The 22,230-nt window shown below is 49.6% G+C and overlaps 1 long non-coding RNA gene across 1 annotated transcript; it reads right to left on the bottom strand.

Annotated features, from left to right (window-relative positions):
• Positions 1-6,439: 6,439 nt before the first annotated feature.
• Positions 6,440-10,133, bottom strand: LOC106022146. The gene is made up of 4 exons (XR_005879807.1): positions 10,003-10,133; positions 8,589-8,718; positions 7,511-7,612; positions 6,440-6,522 (listed from the first exon to the last, which is right to left on the bottom strand). It is a non-coding gene; the product is annotated as an uncharacterized LOC106022146 (long non-coding RNA).
• Positions 10,134-22,230: the final 12,097 nt, after the last annotated feature.

Here is a 22,230-nt window from a genome sequence, read left to right as displayed (position 1 = left end):
GGAGACTCCCAAGATAGCCATCTTCTTCTGTGTGATGTGGAGAGGAGTATGTCTTTGATGAATGGGGTCTGCTTTGTGATGTATTAAGGACCATATCAAAGCCCCTAAAAGTAGTGCCTGTGGGACTAGATCATAAGTAGGTTCTGGTGTCTGTGGTGTGGGTGGTAAGACCTGCAATTGAGGCTCAACCTCCCTTCCAGAAAGTCCCATCCGTTGTAAATGAGGAGTACGATAGGAAAAGGACATTAGGTTGCTAGACTCTGGTGAGCATCTGACTTGACAGGGAGAGTATGGGGGGGGGAAGAGAAGCATGAGATGGGAGGGTGGGAAGGGAGTCTTGTGCCATTTCCTGCCCTGACAGGAGGCAGTGAAAGAGCGTCCATGTTAGAGCCCTTCCTAGGAACCAAAACTGTGGAACATGTTGGGAAAGTCAGTCAGTAGGAGGAAGAGGATGTGACGGAAGGCCCTGTGTATTAGAGATACGGAAGAAGGGACCACCCATGACTCAGCATGCAGTCGGGATGTAGGAAACTAAGACATCCAGGGAGCGCTCTGCCCTGAGCTACTGCATCTGGGACTTAGTTTTGATCCAAGAACCATAGGAATCAGTTGTGTGACTTTTGGTTCAGAGATGGGAGAGGTGAGGGCTCACAGGGCCTCTGGCCAGGGTGAATCCAGAGCGCTGAGTGCCTGGAGTTGTGGCTTCTAAGGGGCAGGAAGCTCTGCCAGCTCTGGGAGGAGATCAAGCCACTGTGTGCATCACTGGCGGTCCCCTACCCACACTGAGAGCAGGTGACTCCTTCTGAGCCTGCCTGGCCCCCACTCTCACTCGACCGCCAACACATGTCACCAGCCCCTCCGTGTAAGCACAGGCGCTCCCCAGTCCAACGTTAGCTGCAGGGGACAGTCACACAGGGACGAAAAAGGAGGCACTAGATAAAGAGGTCCCATGTGAGGAGTGTGTGCCTCGGTCCCAGAACACATCGCCTGCAGCAGCCACACGAATTTACCAGTGTGGGACGCCAGAGTTTCTGGGAGCTCAGATTGTCATCCTCTGCAGGTCAGGAGGAGACAGAGCCTCTGTTACGCAGCATGGTCCCAAGTAGCAAGGGGGACACAGAATCCGAAATACAAAGTGTGCTCTAAGGGGTCATGAGATCCAGGCCCCAGGAGCAGCCAGAGGGCCAGAATCACACATATAAGCAGGCATTTAGCCACTGGACAAGACAGACGGATGCCAGAATCACACATATAAGCAGGCATTTAGCCACTGGACAAGACAGACGGATGCCAGAGAATGTTTGGGGTGGAAGCCAGGCTTTGACTGGTCTGTGTGATATGGTCAGTCAGGGGAGGGGGCCCGGCTACACTAGAGAAGCTTCAGACTGAGGCCAAGGGATCTTAGAGGAGAGAGACTCTGCCACTTTCTGTCAGAGACCAATTCCCAGCCTCAGGGTATTGAAAGGACAACAACACTTGGACCTTTTGGATGCAACTCTTGTGAGGCACATATTTACACTCCCAAGTACCTGTGTCATGACGGTTCTCCAGAAGGAACATGGGCTGACCTACCTGGAGTGGACCCTGCTGCCATCCAGAAGCACACCAGAACCATGGCTACAAATGCCACAGAACCAGAACCATGGCTAAAATGCCACAGGACCCGGACACTCTTCCTTCCCACCAAAGCCCTTCCAACTCTTTAACCTTTAATGCAAAGCCAGAAAGGACTATATATTGACTACTCCCAACCTCACCCTTGGGCATTTCTGGAGAAATAGACTAGTTGTTGGTTTCGTTCTGTGCAAAAGCTTCCCTTGCCTTACTGTCTCATTGACTCAGCCTCGGGTAATTCCCAGAGAATTCCCTTGTATAGGGTCAGGGCTCTGCAGGGGAACAGAGTTAATAGAATGAATGTATGTTGAAGAGAGATTTAGCAATGGCTTATAAAATACAATCATAGAAGTGCAACAACAGCTTTCTCACACCAGAGAGGCCAAATACCTGGTAGTTTCTTGGTACATGAGGCTAGGTACCTAAGCAGTTCCAATCTGGCTCCAACAGCCTGGAGGATTCCTGGAGAGCAGGTTGTGTCCAGTTCACATCGAAGACTAAAGATGTTGGCTTAGCATCAGACAGCGGCAGCAGCAGAGTAGATGAGCTCACCAGCAAGAGTGAAAGCTGAGTGAGCAAAACCCAAACCATCTTCCTCCTCCATGCCCTCTTATCGGGAGTGACACCTATAAACACTGCCCATGCTTCTGCTGGGTCTTCCCACATCAACAAGAGTTATCAAGACAGACCCCACGGACATGCCCACAGGCCAACTTAATCTAGATGGTTCCCCACTGAGACTCTGCCCAGGTTGTTCTAAGTTGTGTCAAAGTGACAAAGCAAGTTGCCACAGCCTTCTTCCACCAAATGCTTGTGTAAAGGCTTACCTTCTGAAGGACAGCGGTAGGAAAACATTAGAAGTCTTTGCTTCCTATATTTAAACCATTATATTTCTATGAATGCCGGAAACTTGATTTGTACAATAAAAACTTACTGCAACTAATGCAGTAGCCTTGAGTCTTAGCAGAGGCTTTTCAGACATGTTCACTGGTCTTGCCTGGTATGAGACATTTGCAGTGTGAAGTGTGCATGTTGTGTTCATAACTAAGGCAGCGGGGAAGTTCTGCAGTACACTATGAGTGAGCACTGCGTCTATTATGCACATTCGGCTTCAGGTTGCTTTTGGTCACTATGTGTTGAGAAAACTTTATATCGTTGCCAATTTTTTCGTGATCCCACATTCTATATCGACCCCAGTTTAAGAAACTGGCTAGAGTAAGGCCACAGTTTAAGTTTTTCTTACATCCCAGAAACTGCAGACTTTGCAATTTATTCACACATGACTGCATTTTTAAAAACAGAAACTTAAAATGTATGAAGTGCAGAGTTGTTCCACACTGGAGAACTCCGGATCCAAAGCGTGTCTGTCAGTGCTGGGAAGAGGCCAGCAGCCCCATCTTTGGCCCTGGTCTTGAACCCTTGGAGTCCACAGGAATTGTGGGAATCCCCAAGACAATCCCTGCCACCCTCTCTCCTCATGTCACTCTTGCCGTGCTCCTCTTGTACAGATAGAAGCTAGAAGCCATCATCGCCTCCCTGGAAGTCCTCTTGCTTCCCAGTACCAAGGCGCGGATGGCAAGCCCACGCACCTGTGCCTGGCCTGCCTCAGTCTCCCTCCTTAGCACTCACGTGACCAGCGTTTGACGTATGCGGTGATGGGAGCAGCAGGGGCTCCAAAGAAGACAGGTGAGGCACGATGATATCTGAGGGGTGACAGCTGGCCTGTGGGGTCAAAGCAGAGACAAGGGAGCCTCTTCTCCTGAGCTCTGGAGCCTCTGTCCCCCAGCTCTCATCGGCTGGCTCTAGGCACCCTGAGTCTTGTAGATGACTTTCGACAGGCACAATCTCCTTAAAAGAGGCACGGTGAAATAGAGTGAAACAGAGCGTCCTGTCAAGAAACGCACTGAACCGAGAGGCTGGGATGGTCACCTCCCGTCCTTCTCCCCAGCACTTGGTTCTAAATTCAAGCAGGGGACGATTTACTAGTTCATTTGTATTTCAGTTGGGATCCCTTGTTGAGGAAGAGGGTGAGCCTCTCCATGTGCCCCTCCCCTTTCATGCCACAGTGAAGTACCAAGTTTCTTTTGCTTGTTTTTACATCCTAACCACAGTTTCCCCTCCCTCCTCTCTCCTGAACCCCCCTATACACATCCTGTGTCTACTCCTAACCACAGTTTCCCCTCCCTCCTCTCTCCTGAGCCCCCCCCCCCCCACACATGTTCTGTGTCTACTCCTTCTCTTCTAGTTCTTTTCAGATATGGGCGGGCCTCCAGGATGTCAGCCAGCCATGGCATATCACCTTGCAGTGAAGCTAGGCACCTCCTAAGCACCTACTAAGGTCGCATGAGGCAAAGTTTAGATGGGTCCCAAAAGCAGTTAACAGAGTCAGAGATAGCCCCTGCTCCCACTGTTAGGAGTCCCCCAAGAAGACCAAGCTAAGCAATGTCACATATATGCAGAGGGTCTAGGTCAGTCCCATGCAGGCTCCCTGGTTGTCACTTCGGTCTCTGTGAGTCCCTGTGAGCCCAGGTGAGTTGATTCTGTGGGTTTTCTTGTGTGTCCTTGACCTCACTGGCTCCTACAACCCTTCCTCTCCCTCTTCTGCAGGATTCCCCGAGCTCTGCCTGATGTTTGGAATCTTATTCACGATGCTTTTGGCGCTGTCATTTCCACGCCTGGCTCTTTCTGCCTATGTCATAAAAGCTGTTGCTTCTTCTTCCTCTTCTTCTTTTCCTCCTTCCCTCTTTCTTTTTCCTAACTCCGTCCTCCTCCTCTTCCTATACTTACTCAACATCAGGCAATAGGGATCTTCTCCTGTGAAATCCTTCAGAGCATCTGTAAGATGATGCCTCTGGGAGGGGCTTGGGTGTTTACTTAGTCTGGCAGACTGTTTTGCAAGTGTCTTGTTCCCTTGTTCTTAGACTTCTCTCCCTGGTGTTGTAGTTTCCTTTTCTGCCTTTTTTGTCGATTTGGGGGATTAGGATTTAAAATGCTGTGAAACTCTGTCTTCTCCCTTTGCATGTTTTGGATCATTGGGATTAACATCCTGTTAATAAATGAAATAATTTAGCCCAAATCGTCTCTTGGTAGCCAATTTTTAATATGTCCTCATTTACATTTTTGTTTTTTAAAGTTTGTTTTTTGTTTTTTAAAGGTTTGTTTTTGTTTTTTAAAGTGTGTGTGTGTGTGTGTGTGACTAATCACTCCTTCCACTAAGATTTAAAAATTGTCAGTGTATCATTGTCCCACCATTTTAGTATACTTTGATCTATCTTCTATTCTCCATTTTGCATGCCTTGGTTTCTCTTTACTAAAATAAGGCGGGGGGGGGGTCGGGAGATGGCTATCTTGGTGAAGTTCTTGCCATGCAAGTATGAAGACTCAATCTGAGACCCCAAAACCCAATAAAATACCCTGGCATGGTGTCCACTTGGTAACCCAGGACTAGAGTAGAGGAACAGTGCTGAAGAGGCGGCCAGCTAGTCCATGTACGCAGTGATCCCCAGTGGGAGAAACCAAATTAAAAAGCAAGATGGACAATACCCGAGGAACTCCAGTGTGCATGCACCCACACACATATGTTCCATGCCACACAAAATTAACTGAAATAAGAGGAGCTGGCTCTGTTGGTTTTCCTGATCTCATTCGGAAGGCAGAGCTTTCGAATCTACCTCATAACATGCGTTTCTCCTGAGAACTCCTGAATATTTTATTGTTTATTGTACTTAATGATTTTTGTTTTCAGCTAACTGCTCAGTGTCCATTTTTCAGGTCTTCCTTCCCTGGTGTGTGGGGTGTTTGAGTTGCCAAACTTTCTATTTAACATGAAGTTTCGACCTCAGTCCTGCATCCTGAGCCTTGGGGTTTACAAGGGATGTGCCTGAGTGGTTTATGGGTCTCCATCGCTATGTGAGCTTGCAACACAGCGCTCCTGTAGGAGGGGCCGTCTTCCCACGACTGTAGTCAACATGTTTAGGTCTGTATACCTGATGGATCTCCAAAACTAGAGGGAAGTTGCAATCACCTTGAACCTAAAACTGTCCACATAGTGACCAACACATTCGCCCCAGTAATAACCCACTGTCTGGTGCCATTGACAACAGGTTGCAATGCGTGTCTTCCAGCTTAATCTTCAAAGCAGCCCTCAGAAGTTAGCACTCCCTCTGTGCCATTTTACAGGAGGGAAAACCTGGGAGATTCGTAGCTTCTAGTTAGTGGGGAAGCTGAGCTCATGACCGAGGCAAGCATCGGTTCTAGTCCCCACCTGCTCTGACGACTGTGGAGTGAGTGGAGGCCTTGAAGGACGTGAATTGGCAGGCTTCCCCGGCCGTGCTGGGGAGAGCAGACAGTTCTGGGTCTTTTCCCTTGTGGAATGGAAGGACACAAGCCATCCTCCCTGAAGTGTGCTTGGAGGACAGGAGGAAGTCAAAGAGGACCAGGACAAGGATGAGGCGGGAAGGGAGACACTGAGCATGTGCAGCAGCTAAAGGCAGTGAGCAAGCCCCTCCCACAACCGCTGGAGCAGTCTCACCGCTGACAGTGACTTCAGACCTCCACTTGTTTTAACGGTGTGGTCCGCCCCAGTTGTACCATAACCTTCTGCTCGGCGCCTTCCTCCACCATGCCCACCAAAGTCCCGGCTCGGGCATGCTCCTCCCCAGATGTCCCTGTGCAAGCTCCATTCCCTCCTGTAGGTTATCTGTCCAAATCTAATCCCCCACAGTGACCTTCCCTCCCTCCCTGGCCTCCACGCAGCCCACAGCTGCCCTTCTCCCTCTTCCCGCCCTTCCCCCTCGCCTCCCAGCACACCTGGGGCTCACTGATACTTGCCATTTGCTCCCAGAACATAAACTCCCTCAGGACAGGGGTCTGGTCTGCTTCACTGTCCTCAAGGATTGTCCCAAGTGCCTGGAATGAAATTGGCTCATGGTGTGCACAGTAAATATTTGGTGAACAAATAGGTGAGAAGGTCACAGGCAGAGCTGCCTGTTGGGAGAGAGAGCAAAGGGGGTGGGGTGGGGGGGAGAAGCAGGGAAGCCTAGTGGTCAGGGCTGGAGATGCAGTTCTGTGGGTAGGGAGAGGGCCTCCGGTCTCTGACCTTTGGCCTGAGTGTTCCCCTCTCCCGGTTGCCTCCCAACCAAAGGAGAAGAAGACGGCCCCAAGAGGAGTCTGTAACCACAGACTCAGATCCACGGCTCCTGGCACTCAGAAGAAACCCCCCCATTCAAAATACCCACTTGTTTTTTTGTACGGACTAGTGTCAAATATTAAGTGTAAGAACAGACGAGAAGACATGTGATGTTTTCTCAGTAAATACTGGGCGAGCCAGAGTGGCCGCTATGCCCGCTGACCTGCAAGTGTGATGGCCCCAAGGGCTCTTTACACAGAAATAATGCACTGTAAGTGTGTGCTGCTGTTGGGGACCTGGCTCTCCCAGGCTGCTCTTCTGTCCCATTAATTACCGCACTGGAGGAAGTGAGGTCAGGCCTCCCACCAAGGCAATTGGGCTCGCAGGGCCACTCTGCGGTTCCTGGGGAAAGCGGTTTTTCTTATCCACACAGCATCACCATCTCAAGGCAATAAATCCCGTTAAAGCAAAGACAAAGGGGAGAGAGAGGAGCTCCATTTGGGGCTGTGTCTTTGAGCCCCTAAACAGACAAAAGGCCACCGTGCCCAGAAGCAGGACTGCTCACATCTCAGGCCTCCAGGAGCAGAGGTCTGACCAAGAGCAGGGTTGCTAGGACTGGGGTCAAGTGGTGTGATGACTTCAGTGTAAAATGAGGGGACAGGGACTCCTGGGGAACAGTGCACACACACACACACACACACACACACTCACACGCACAAGCGCGCACACACACACAGACACCACTGCCTGGGTGGTGGCTCCACCTACCTCTTGAGCTCATAGGATTTCTTCCTACAGGCTGCAGGTTCACTAGTCCTGACCATACAAGTGAGTGGCTTCCACACCGTGTCTCCAAGGCCTCTGGGACCCCTGACAACAAAGCCATCTTTTCAGGGACCCGAAAACAGGCGTGAGCCTCTGGGACCTGCCACAGAGCCTGTGAACGTCTATGGTCGCAGACTGGGGTGTGTTATTTCTTTTCTGTGACTGAGGTCTTTCGGGCCAGTGCTTGTCGGTGGCCTCTCGCCCCTGCTCAGCTTTCCTTGAGTGTTGCATGTCCATAGCATCCCCTCTCCCTCTGTTCCCTCCACTGCTGCTTTTTTCTGCTCTGCCTGATGTCAGGTGCCGCCTTCCCGTCGGCTGTTCTCAGCGCTCCGTGCTCTACAGCCAGATTGGCATCTCTGCCCATGCCCCAGCCCCACCAAGGTAAGTGACAACTGGTGATGCCGTCACTGCCATCCAGAGACAATTTCGTGCTTACCAGCTCTCCAGGAGCTCCCTGTGCCCCTCCTCGCACTCACATAGGTGTGAGGTCCAGAGGTGTTTGCTTAAACCCCTGACCTACATTCTCCATCACGCAGCCGCCCAACCTGGAAATGGCTGGGCAGCCGCATTGCCAACACAAACAGGGCTGCACTGTGCTGTGCTGTCTGTGGCTTTACATTCTGCTCACCCTCTCTGCCTGCTTGGCCCACACATCCTTCAACAGAAGGAGGGCACGTCCGCTATACCACCTTCCTGAGGACTGCAGGCTGACTCCGTCTCACTGGGGTCTCTAGGGGCTGGCTGCACCCTAAGCATGCATGTGCCTCTCCCAGGATACCTCTGAAGTAGCGGCTGTGTGGAAACCTCATTTTTCTCCTCGGGCATTCAAAGGCAAGCAGGGGCTATAACTAAGGGATGTGTTCTTGCTGTGGAGTGTGGAGGGATTTCCAAACAGGTCTGGAGATGGACCTGATCCCTCTGACCTTTGACCACCTCACTGACACCTCAAGGAGCCAAGGTTCAAAGGTTAATAACATGCATAAAATAATGAGTTAGGGCTGAACGTTCTATAAAGACTTACACAAAAATAGACATGAGAAGACAGTCAGAAGCTTTGGGCCTCTGCCTTGTGGCTTTTGGGGGGCTCCAGGGCCAGCAAGTCTCAGATTCCACCGTGGAAAGGGGTCACTTATCACTCCTGACAGACCTGACTGGAGCAGAGGGAAAAAGCAAATACAAGAACACACAAACAATCTGGAACCAGATGGACTGGGCTCTCTGATGGAGACGTTGCAGTACCCCAGAAGCCAGTGTATTTATTCTACAGCGTTGAAGAGGGAGCAGGGTTATTGCATATATCCGAACATGGAGCTGGGTATATTACATACAGATAAACAGGAGGCAGGGTTTTAGGTACTACTGAACAAGGAGGCGGGTTTAGCTAATCTCAATAGGAGCGGCATCTACAGGGGAGCAGTCTTCAGTCTGGAAACATCCTTGGGGGAGAAAGCCATGGTGGACATCTTATGCACACACTATCAGCATTGACACTCAGACCCGAAGAAGGCTTTGCTATTCATCTGAGCCTCAGCTGGGGAAGACGCTGCCCCCTCCATGGACCTGAGGCATGAGGGGTCCTTGACGTGGCTGTGCCCACGTCAACAACATACATTCACTCGGTTCTTCACACACTACTCTGTCCCCCCATAGAGCAGGTAAGAGGACGCCCAGAGTACCGGGAGGCTCCTGCAGATCTGAGACACTGTACTGGATTTCTCTCTGCAGATATAGAAACCAGGGGAGGGTGGGTTTTGTAGCCCTCAGCAGCCTCCCCCAAGGTGTGCACACACTAAGGAACCACAGACACCTGAGGCCTCTCCACTGACCAGGGCGGCCGTTTCCAGGAGTCATGGGGAAATGCCTCCAATCTGAGCCTTCCTTTCACAACCCCATCTGGCACCCAACGCCAAGCTCTCGTCTACATAGTCCCTAGACAAGACCATTTGACCTCCTGGTTCCTTCTCAAATCATCCTGGCAGCTCCCTTGCTGGAAACCCAGTGGCACTAAATAGAAATTTATGTGACAGGCCTCAGGGGAGAAGCCCAGAGGGGTTTGTTTAAAAGTAAATTCGTCAAGCCAAGCTGAACCACAGTCTGACCTCCAACCTCTGCTGACCCTCCCCAGTGAGGGGGAGAGCGCCCAGCTACATCAACAAGCCACAGCAGGGGCCCAGGGCAGGCTCCAGTTTCCCTCAGCCTTAGCCACCAAGAGATGAGCCCTGAGGTGATTGTAGCTACCCGCACCTCAGGTTCCTCACTGTCCCCTGGGGCAGCTTGGAATTCCGTCTACATTCCTGCAGTCCCCATCTCTCCCTCCCACACTTTCCCTTACCTCAGGTGCTTGCCCGGCCCCAAGAGCAGAGCCCATCTTTCATGCTGTGGTTGTCAAGAGTGAATGCATGTGTGGTCACACAGACGGGGGAGTGTCTGCTTACCTGTCAGCAGAGACCCTGTGCTGAAGGGGACACCGTGCCTTCCCATGGCCCGAAGCCCTTCTCCCTACTAGTGAGACGCCAAGAAATGATGGTTTGCACCTGTGTGCCGGGCTACCTGAATGAGAACCATCAGAACAGGTCTGCCGGGTGCCAGAGGGAGACAGCCCCGGAAGTTGGCCCCATTCCTCCCCACCCTCCCACCCTCCTTCTCCTTGGTCTATGCGTTTCCTGCTCTACTCCACTTCTCTACTTCTGGCCACATAAATTTCATACTCCCTTCCAATACCCCCACCCCACCCTTTATTGACGTTCCCGAGACATCTACAGGGATGCCCAGCCATGCCGGGACCAAGGCTTAGGAACCACCAGCATCAGGCATCGCGGTGCCCTCATCCCCTCCAGGCAGCTGGCTGCCCTCATCTTGAGCACTAGGAGGGGTTGGGGGCAGTAGTCTGGGGTGCTCCAGGCAGAGAAGAGATGGGAGGGCATGCCTCAGCCCTCAGCTGTGGACCTAGGTAGGGTGCTCCCGTTTTGCAGCTCTAGGCCCCCCAGGTCAAGCAAGATGTCCTTGTTTCTCCAAGGACTTCTGTCTGCTTGGCCCAAGCCCTCTGCCGCAGGCTGGAGTGTTTGCCCATTTTGGTTAGCCAGCTCTAGGCCATGCTTTAAACTGCATTCAGATCCTGCAATGGGCCACACTGACCCACCCCATCTGGTCTCCCCCACCCTTCTGTCTCTCCTTTGCAGCAGCCAGAGACTTGGGCTATGTGGCCACACAGTGCTGACACTGAATTCTCCCCTGCCATCTGCTGGCTGAAGTCTGCAACTGCCGCCATTCGATGCCTGCCCTAAAGCTGACCGCTTGGGCAACTCCCAGGTCCCTGGGGATCAGCCTAGGGACCTGCTCCCTTTCTAAGTCATAGATAGTGAAGGAAGCTGCAAGGCACTGTGTCCCTGACCCTGACCGAGTCCAGCATGGAGGCATAAGGGCCTACCTTAAAGAGCCTGCACCCCACCAGCGAGGAGGACATGTGTGGATACAGAACCCTAGGACATTCTAGGGTTCCACAGTCACCCCCACAGCCCCCATGGGTGCTGTAGCCTTTCAGGAGGAAGGTCTCACCCACAGACCCGCTGTGGCCGCCATTGACTGCCCTTGCTGTGTGTACCTGTGAGCACACATGCTAGCCAAGAGGAGCCAGCTTCCCTGCCCCTTGCTTACTCTCGGCCCAGCACAGCCTTCTGTGAGCCAGGGATGGAAGTCCACTGCAGGGATGGAAGTCCACTGCAGGGATGGAAGTCCACTGCAGGGATGGAAGTCCACTGAAGTCCAAGCACACACACAGCCTCCACTCCAGCCCCACCGCAGAGGTCCCAGGTGACCACACACCACACTCTCTCCATAGTGATGACCCGGAGGTCAACTGGGGACACACACAACACACACACACACACACACCACACACACACATACATACACAAAAACAACACACACACACACCACACACAGCACATACACACACACCATACACACACACCACACACACACATACCACACACACAACACACACACCATACACACACATACACACACAACACACACACACACCACACTCTCTCCATAGTGATGACCCGGAGGTCAACTGGAGACACACACACCACACACACACACCATACACACACACACCACACACACACACAGCACACACACATACACACAGCACACACGCACGCACGCACACACAACATACATACACACAACACATACACACACACACACACACACACACACACACACGAGAGGCCTTCCCAAGACCCTCATACCACACCCTTTCCTGTGTCATAGGGTTGGGAGGAAGTGGCCAGGGCATATCCCTGGGCTCTTTGCCTGAAACCCCACCCACCCCGAGTAGCTAATTCAGTTATCCCAGAACTCAAGACCCTAAGAGGAATGCCAGTGCTGCAGCAGATCCACCTGCTCTCCTCCCGAGGCAAGGGTGTAAGCGTGTGACCTTTCCTTCATGACAGTGCAGGAGCCTCAGGCCTGAACCCGTCAGCACCAGGCATGCTCAGGAATTCCCCCGCTCTGTTGTTCTTGGCAAGGATTCATCGTGCGCTCCTCCTTTCCCTTCAACCCTCCTCCCCTCTCTTCCTCAAGTCTCCTCCCTTCCTCCAGTCCCCCTCCTCTTCATTATATACATATGGTTATACATATCTACAAATACATGTTTATATGTCCATAAAGAATTCCAAGACCACAAATGAGAAAAAAAGATGTGGTATTTGTCTTTCTGCGTCTGATTTATCTTACTATGATCTCCAGTTGATCCATTTTTCTAATAAATAGCATCATTTCATTCTTCTTTATGGCCAAATAAGACTCCATTGTGCATATATGGATCACATATTCTTTACCCATCCATCTAGTGATGGAGGCTTAAGCTTGTTCCTAACTCAGCTATTGTGACTAGTGCTGGAAAAAGAAAAGCCAAAGCAAATGTGGGGGTGTCTCTGTGATGTGCCTACAATAGATTCCTCTATGTCTGTACCAGGAGGTAGGCTTTTGTTGCTTTTGCTAGTTCTCTTAAGGAGTCGTCATACTGATTTCCATAATAGCTGGGCTCATTTACATCCCCTCCAACGGTGGCTAAGGGCTAACTTTTTGCCGCTGTCCTAGGATAGCATGTGTAGTTACATTTCTTAATGACTGCTCTAGTTAGAAAATAGACTCTCAATGCAGCTTTAGTGTGCATTCCCTGGTGGCCAAAGCTGGGCATTTTCAGCGCTTACTGACCATTTATGTTTTGTGTTCTGTGAACTCTCGTGGTTCCATTGTCTCCTTTAATTGGTTGGGTCATTGGTTTGGGAAGTATTTAGATTTTTAAAAAGTTATTTATATAATCTAGATATGAATCCTCGATCAGATCAGCAAGACTTCTTTCCCACTCTTCGGCTGTCTCGGTTCAATAATTGTGTCTTTGGCTTTTCAATTTCATGCGATATGTTTATATGTCCATTTATCAGTCCCTGGTCTTGTTTCCTTTCTTAGGCTCCTTTTAGGAAGGTCTTGCCTGTGCCTATATTTTGAAGTCTTTTCTTCTGGGACTTCTAAAGTTTCCAGTCTTAAAGTGTTTGGCCCATGTTGAAATCAGTTTTGTACAAGATGAGAGACAGAGTCGTAGCTTCATTCTTCCTCATGTGGACATCCCATATCCCCAGAAGCATTTGTTAAATAAGTTGGTTTCTTTTCTCCAATGTATACTTTTGGCATCTTTGTCAAAAATCAGGTGGCTGCAGCTGTGAGTTTATGTCTGGGTCCTCTACTCCGCTTCATGAAACTGTCTTTATTGCTATGGCTCTGTAGTGTAACTTGAAGTTGGTTAGAATGCTTCCTGCATATGCCCTGGGAGTATAGTGACACTCCTGCAGGGCACCGAGTGTGTCCTACGAATGCACACAGAGATGCTCCCGGCGCCCTCTGCATTCATGAAACAGACAGAGACCCTGGTTTGCCTCGTGCGGGTAGCACAACAGCACACAGAGACTTGGTTGGGCAGGCAGACCTTCAGCATATCCCACTGACACCCTTGCAGGTTCTTCTGTGTGACAAACTCACGGAGGCTGTGGTATACCACCATCACTGCTCCCTAACCCATGTGACCACAGACTTGTTGTCTTTCTGTTGTGATCCTACTGAACTGGGGATGGTGGATCCCTGTGAGCGGCTCAGTTCGGGACTTGCCTCATTTCAACCAAGGAAGACCCTCTCCCTGAAAAATCGTTAGTGCAGGCACACCTAGACAGCTGCCATTGTCCATGAAGTCTGCTTTGGGAGAAGTGATCTGGGGAATTACTCCTCAAGCACACTCCACCTGATGTTTTGGCAAAAACAGTAAGAAGCAGGGAGAAAAGTCAGGCTAAGAGATGCTGGGTTATTAGGTCAAGCAAAAAGCTCCGGACTTGACTTCCGTGGTGTGGGGACAGAGAGCCTGGGCAGGATGGGCCCTCAGGAAGGGGAGTGCCCTGGAGGTCTGTGGCATCCGTCAGAGTCTTCATGAGAAAATCCTGGATCCCAAGAAGGACAAAATAATTCACGAGGCTTATATCTCATGTGACACACCAGTTATTTATTGGGAAAATAGCTTCTCTAGGGGGAAGCAAAGGGGAAAATAAGTCCTCCTACCACAGCACCTCCTCCCCTTCCTCCCCCCTCCTCCTCCCCCCTCTCTTCTCCTCCTCCTCCTGTCTCTGGTCTGCTTGGCCAGGGACTGCATTCCAGTTCCTACCCTGGTCCCTGGGGCCCACCTCCTACCTCCTGGCTGACAACTCCACCCTTGGGTCACAGCACAAAGGAATGGCTCTGGGCTTTTCAGTCCCTGCCAGGAGGTGCTCTGACCTCTGCCAAGTCCTTCACAAGGCTATGGGGAAATATGTTTTGCTTTTAGACATGTTGACCTATTTTTAAAAAAAAAAGCTTTCAGTTTAGGGCACCTGTCACACAACAACAATAAGAAGGGGGGGGGAAATCTAATTTGAGACGCCACAATTTTCTCCTCCCTGACAAATTGTACGGGTTTCTTCCCTCCCTGCTATGGGGCTGGCCCCACTTAATCACTGCAGGGGAATAACCAGCCTCCAACGGAAGTTTGTGTTTTGCTTTTCCCAATCAACACATCCTGAAACCATGTCTGTGTTGCTAGTCTCACCAGTTACCCCGGGAACAGGGCACGGCCGACAATGAGAAGATGCAGCCTGGCTGGCCCTCTGTTCCCTGATTCCTCCTTTGAGGATGCGAGAATTTCCCCCTGGTGACCCGTGTTCCGTTGACTGTGTCCGTGCCCACATCTTTTCTCCATCAGAATATGGACTTGTCTCAAAAGTGACACTTGGACCACTTCCTAATAGCCTTCCAGACTCATGATAACATCTTGACAACGACAGGGAACACTCAAAAGGCAGACTTTAAGACCCTGGCAGAGGGACGAGGACACGGGCTGACTCATTTTTATTATTCTTTTTGGTTTTTGTAAATGCAGGTAACTACATGGACCAAATTAAGGTAAGAATAGCTGCAAGTAATACCCGTGGGAAAGGCAGAGGGATGCTTCCAACACACCCACGAGCAGACCTTGCAAGCTGGTGAGGGGGATGTTTGTAAGCTTTTCTGAACTTAACATTAACTAAAGACTTGCAACAAGCCCGGAGCACTTACTCTGAGAAAACAGACGGACTTCTCAGCTTCAACAGTGACCTCTGCAGTGTCTCCTCTCTCCCATCTGCCCCCACCCTTCCCCCACTCCTCTCTCCCATCTGCCCCCACCCTTCTCGCAAGCCCTCAGCAGCCTGGCAGTCCAGGGTCCCTTGGGCCCAGGGAAGTTGGAAGGCTGCAGACTGCAGGGAGCCCACTTCCGGAGAACTTCCTCAGCTTAGATAATAATGTAGATAATGATGGCTTATCACCACCGTAGCTTGGGATAACACCAAGTGGATGAAAGTGTAAAAAGAAGGCTGGGGAAAGAAATGACTGGAATGGAGCTTAGAAAAACCACCACATCTGTGGAATCGCAAAGGCAGCTTGCATGCCCAGGGCTGAGCACATGCTGCAGGCTCTGAGTGAAAATGACTGAGGTGGCTTTGTTACTGGCTTGACCCCAGGCTCTCAGAAAGCAGGAAGGGAAGGTTCCTGCATCACAGTGACCTGCTTGTTGGAGAGCTAAGAGTCACCCCAGCATTCAGACAGCACAGCCTTGCAAGGGCTGCAAGAATGCCTGCCTAGGGAGGGCTAAGGAAACTTCCATCCAGCCGTGAGCAGCCTGCTATGCTGAGCACAGACCCTGGGGCCACGCATGCTGAGCAAGCAAATCACATCACCGACCCCGGGACCCGGAGCCTCTGCTGCTCGGGTGTTCAGAGTTGGCATATTGCAGGACAGTCTCCGTGTGATAGAGGACATGGAGACAGCTTTCCTTGAAGCCACGAGATTTTTCAATATCAACTATACAGTTGGCAAATAACAGCATGGCGGTGGCTCTGAGGAGAGTTAGGCCCCCAGACTAGAGACAGAAGGGGCATGGGATGGGCTCTGAAGAGAAGAAATTGGGGCTTGCCTGACAGAAGCGTTCTCTCTGAGAACGTGGGGGGTTCACAGTCTGAGCTGCAAGCAGGCTCTCTGGTTCCTATGACTGAGATTGTGTGGCCACCAATCTCTCCTTTGATATAAACTAACTTCCCAGGTTTGAGATCCTGGCACCTGGAAGCCTGTTAGCTAGGGGCCTACAGACAGTGTTTCAGGGGCTGGGGGGAGGAGACCGGATCCTGCACAGCAACAAGATCCTAACATTACACTCTTACATATAATCTTATTATATATTATTCAAAATGTTCACAAAGCAGGCAAGGCTGTAGGTCAGTGTGGTCCTTGTGGAAGAATCAGGACTATCCATTGTCCTGAGGAAGCCTGGGTGTTGGACTTAATAAAGAATTTAAGTTAACTATTTTAAATATATTCACACAATAAAAAGAAACTAAAGTAACTGGAGGAAAATTAATAATTGTGTCTCACTAAACAGAGATCAGTAGAAATAGTTCATTTTTATTTATTCTTGTGTTTTTCCCTACTTTTTTTTTTTTTTACAAGACAGGGTTTCTCTGTATTGTTTTGGAGGCTGTCGGTCCAGCCCAGCCTCTAACTCACAGAGATCGGCCTGCCTATGCCTCCCGAGTGCTGGGATTAAAGGCATGCGCCACCACCACCCGGCTTCCTACTTGTTTTTAAAGAGGTATATGAAAATAAAAGATTGCATGTACTTATGACATGCTGTCAGGTTGGTACACGCACACAGTATGCAATGTTTAAATCAAGCCTGTAGGAAGCCAGGTAACCATGGATTGGAGAGACTTAAGAAAGTGAAGCAGTTTTTAGCACACCATCCACAGGGAGTGACACAGAAGTGGCTAGTGCGCTGATCGGGTACAAGACAGTGGTTTCTAAAGTCCTCCAACCACGAGAAATGCCTCTTTTCTCTTCCAAAAGGCCAGGACCTGCCCTTCCCAAATTCCCCTTATCTAATGGCTGTCTTGTGACTGGAAACTGCTCCCTCACACTTTTTTTGTATTGTGGGCTCAATCACATAGCAGGCTGCCTGCAACTTTCCAACTCTCAGAGTTGGTTCTGAGATAAGAGGGCACAAGCTGCCAAGTAGGGGAGACAGAGGCCTTCAGAGATCCTTCTAGGCTCTTGATGGCACCGTGGACAAGGCATGTCTGTGGTCACTCTATGTGAGACAGCACAGAAGATCTACTGGACTTGTCGATTGACTAACTCTAACTTAACTTCTGCGGGTTACCATTTTCCCATCTTCCTGTTCTACAGGATCAGTCCAGTTAGATCCCACATGTGGGGGCACACAGTGTTGGTCTTTTTGTGTCTGGCTTATTTCTCTAAACAAAAGGATTTCTACTGCCTTCTACCGTGTTGCAAACCTCAGCTTCCACATGCTTTTTCTGGTTGGATAATATTCCTTAGTCTGTGAGTATCATGTTCCCTTTATTCAGTGGTCAGTTGGTAGACACAGGCAGCTCTGTTTCTACACCATTGTGAGCTGTGTCCAGGTGAACTCCGGGTGCACGTGTCTCTATTACAAAGTGATTTTGTTTTGCTTTCTTTGGATATATGCCCAGGAGTGGGGCTGCTGATCATATCATACTTTTGCTTATTTGTTTTCCTAAGGAAGCGCCATTCCATTCTTCATGGTGTCTGAAGTATTTACACCCAGCACCAATGTGCAGGGGCTCCCTTCATATCCTCCCCAGAGTTTCCTGATGTCTTTACTCATTTTGACCTTACTTTTGTTAAAGAGCTACATAGAGATCCTGGAGTTGCAAATACAGCAACTAAAATTCAAACTGCTCCAGAGGAGTCAACAGTGCTCTTCTTCACAAAGAAACAGAAAGAAAGACATCACAGATTTTTGTTTGTTTTTTTTTGAGACAGGGTTTCTCTGTGTAACATTGACTGTCCTGGAACTCACTGTAGACCAGTCTGGCTTTGAACTTACAAAGGTCCACCTACGTCTGCCTCCAGAGTGCTGGGGTTAAAGGCGTGCGCCACCATAGCCATGAAGACTTTTTTTAAGGAAAAAGAGAGAGAGAACTTGTCACTAGCCCAGGACTAGTTGGACAACACTGAACAGACTCCATGGGTTTTTGAGGGAGTTTTGGGGGAGGGTGAGAAAGAGAAAGAACATGAAGTTGGGTAGGTAGGGAAGGATCTGGTAGGAGTTGGGGGAAGGGAAAACATGATCAAAGCATACTGGAAGAAAAAGACATTTTAAACTAAAAAAAGGCCAAAACAATTCAGTGGGAGAGGAAATAGTTACTTCAACTAACAGTGCAGGATGACTGATTGACAGCATGCGGGGGGGGAGATGTGGTGCCCCTGCGCACCTTGCCCATGGATGAATGAAGATGGATCAAGCTAAAACTAAAATATTTAGATGATTTGGAATTAGGCAATTGTCTCTTAGATTTGACATCACAAATACAAGTGACCAAAGAAAGCAGCAGGTAAACTGGACTTCATCAAATGTATGTAAATACTTGTTTTACTTAAAGCATATGTATTTAAAGTGAAAAGGGAGCTCATAGAGTGGTAAGAATAGAGGGAAGCCACACATCTGGTAAAGGATTGGTGTCCAGAGTAAGATTTCTTACAGTTCAACAATGAAATGACAGTTTAAAATGGCAGTGCTCCATGGAACCTCCAAAGGGTAACCCAGGATCCACAAGATACTGCAGCTAGTCATTAGCAAAACGTGGCCGACCACAGCAGAGTACCACAGCTGCTGTGACAGCCATCACAATGTAGACCCCTCTACACTGCTCAAGGGATTTCATATGACAGGACGCGTCACCTGTGTAACAGCTGCAGATGGTTACACACATGTTCACACAGGGCCCATGAGCATCGCTCCCCGATAGTGAAGATCGACACAGCCTTTTTTGATGCACATGAAACATGACAGTGTGCTCAGCTGTGTGCAAAATGCCATGTGTTATGTGATTCATCCACATCAAATATTCAAAAAAAAAGAAAGAAAACAGGAAATGGGTGGTGGTGGTGCATTTAATCCCAGCACTCAGGAAGCAGAGGCAGGAGGATCTCTGTGAGTTCGAGGCCAGCCTGGTCTACAGAGTGAGTTCCAGGACAGGCTCTAAAGCTACAAAGAGAAACCCTGTCTAGAAAATGAGAGAGAGGAGAGAGAGAGAGAGAGAGAGAGAGGTATATACAAATGGAAATTAGATTCTCAGGTTACAGGGGTTGGATCAGAGTAATCTAATAAGTTTTCTTTTTTGAATGCTGGAATGTTCTAGAAGTAGATAACAGTGCTGGTTGCAAAGACCCACACAATTGTAGACTTTGGGGGTAACTATAGCTACAGTGTGATGGCACTCTGACGGAAAACACGTTTACATCTTATGCTTAGTTAGGGAAAGACCCTGGGAGACAAACTATTGACAATGATCATTCCTAGGTGATGAAAAGATGGTTCTAGAACAGATACATGCAGAGCTTCTGAAAAAAAAAAGATTGTTTAATTTAAAACAAAAGAAATCACAAATGATTGCAAGCTACTTCCCATGTAGCCAATGAATAGAACTTGACTAGCTGCCAGAGTCTTTCCCGGACATAGCCTACTCCTGTCACCCACGCGAAGGGTGGCCACCGTGGGAGCATCTATGTTGACCCTCCCCTGCTCCTCCCGGGTCACACACACCCTGTGTCTATGCAGACACGCAGGCCCACCTGTTTCGGAACTGAATTTACGTTGTTTCTCGGGTTCTGCCTTTTCTTCCTCATCCGCTTGTCGTGAGCCCCACGCCGCTGCATGTGACACTGAGCAAATCTACATCAATGGATGCACTAGAGTGACTGTGGGGAGCACGCTGTGAAGATTCTAGAACATTCACATGTCACTCCCAGGGACTCGCATCATCAACATCACAGGAAATGCCCCACTGTCCCAAAGAGGCTGAAACAATTAGGACGCCCACCGTGTGAGTTCTGTCTGGGCCACACCTTCAGCAACATCCTGCACCGCCAAGCTGTTTTGCCAGCCTGGTGGGTGTATGATGGTGTCTCACACTGTGGCTAGTTTTCCTCTCTTCTGACTACCTGTGGTGTGTACATATATGTGTATGTGCATTTGCATGCGTGGTGTGTGTGTGTGTGTTGTAGCAGGCTTTCTTTTGGGTCACCAACCATGTCTAATCATGACATGGAAACTTATTAACTATGAATGCTCAGCCTTATCTTTCGCTTGTCCCACTAGCTCTTATAACTTATATTAACCTGGTTTTGTTCATCTCATACGCGGCAGGGATTCATCCTGTGGGACAGTTCCTGCTTCCTGACGCTAGTGTCAGGACTTCATGCAAGCACCCAGAGAGGGAGTAAGGGAGCCAGAGGTCGAGCCAGGTAAGGCCGTGTTCGCTGTGCCGACCAGGTTGGCCGGAGTGTTTGTAAAGCTCTCTCTGGGCTCTTGCTGTAAGGGAGTGTCAAGGCCACACTGAAGGTTGAGATGTCCAGTGCAGCCATCTGTGGAAACATCAATGCCCTGGTGTCCATTTTCCATGTGGGCATCCAACACTCCTGGCACGCTTCCAGAAAAGCCTATGCTTTCCCATATGCTACTTACACCATTTTGAAACATTGTGCTCTGTCCCACTGTCCTATTATTCCAATCAGGGCAGGTGACCTCATCATAATTGCTACAGAATGTAAATCTGCGTGAGTACAGCTGCTTCACATATCAAGTGCCCATTTCATGGTTATTTCTGTGTTTGTTACTGGGATGGAGAAGGGAAACTGACCTTTACACACACATTTTGTGAGCACTGAGCTTGTTAAATTCTTACTAATTCTAATGACTGCATGTTAGCATCTCTTGGTGCTTTTAAGCCCACAGAACAATGTGACCATTTTGTTCACTCACTCTGATTGTCACCTTACTCTCACTCCTTGTTTGGCCACACTGGTAAAGACCCCTGGGGGAGAGGTGTCTTTGTCTCCTGCCTTTAAGGAGTGTCTAAGTCAGTGTTCTATTGATGTGAAGAGACATCATGGCCATGGCATGGCGCTGGCTTACAGTTCAGAGGTTCGATCCATTATCATCTTGCAGGAAGCATGGCAGCCTGCAGGCAGACGTGGTGCTGGAGAAGTAGCTGAGAGTTCTATATAAAGATCTCTAGGCAGCAGGAAGAGAGAGATACTGGGCCTGGCTTAAGCATTTGAAACTCCAAAGCCCACCCCCCAGTGACACGCTTCCTCCAGCAAGGCCACACCTTCTTCAACAAAGCCACACCTAATCCCTGCTGAGTAGCACTACTCCCTAATGACCAAGAATTCAAATACATGAACCCATGGGGAGCATTTCTGTTCAAGTCACTGTATTCCGCTCCCTGGCCCCCAGAGGATTGTAGCCATCAGTTGTGCTGGCTAGTCTTAGGACAACTTGACACAAGCTGGAGTTATCTGAAGGAGGGAACCTCAAGTGAGAAAAATGCCTCCATAAGATCCAACTGTAGGGTATTTCCTTACTTAGTCATTGATGGGGGAGGACCCAGACCATGGTGCCATCCCTGAGCTGGAGAATTCTGAGTTCTGTAAGAGAGCAGGCTGAGCCAGCAATGGAGGGCAAGCCAGTAAGCAGCATCACTCCAGGGCCTCTGCATCAGCTCCTGCCTCCAGGACCCTGCCCTGTTTGAGTTCCTGTCCTGACTCCCTTCAGTGACGAACAGCAACGCTGACGTGTAAGCTGAATAAACCCTTTCCTCCCCAACTTGCTTTTTGATCATGGTGTTTCATCGCGGCAATAGAAACCCTGACTAAGACAGGGAGCAAGCCTTCCTTTCTCATCGATAAACATGTTTTCGTGTTAAATCACATCCTGGTCCTAGTTAGTCGAGAGTGGTCACACCTGTCTATTAGTTTAGAGGCTCAACACATTGTCCCATTAATCTGATGCTACTTTTAGCTGTCCTCTTGAGATAAGCACAGTGTGGTGGGAGATCATTCCCCACCTCAGAGCCACAATCTGGGTGGGGTTAGAGAGAGAGTAGGACTCTCAGAAATACCCAGAAGTGCACTGTCAGCCCTTCCCATGGCAAGAGAAACTCATTCCAGAGAGGACCTGCCCTTTCTCTAAACCCCCGTGACAAGACAAGAAAATG

Source organism: Mesocricetus auratus, unplaced genomic scaffold (assembly GCF_017639785.1).
Source record: "Mesocricetus auratus isolate SY011 unplaced genomic scaffold, BCM_Maur_2.0 Super-Scaffold_100010, whole genome shotgun sequence".
In the NCBI taxonomy this organism is placed as follows: Eukaryota; Metazoa; Chordata; class Mammalia; order Rodentia; family Cricetidae; genus Mesocricetus; species Mesocricetus auratus.
Note: the sequence above shows the minus strand (reverse complement) of the source record. Positions and strands in the feature narration are given on the sequence as shown.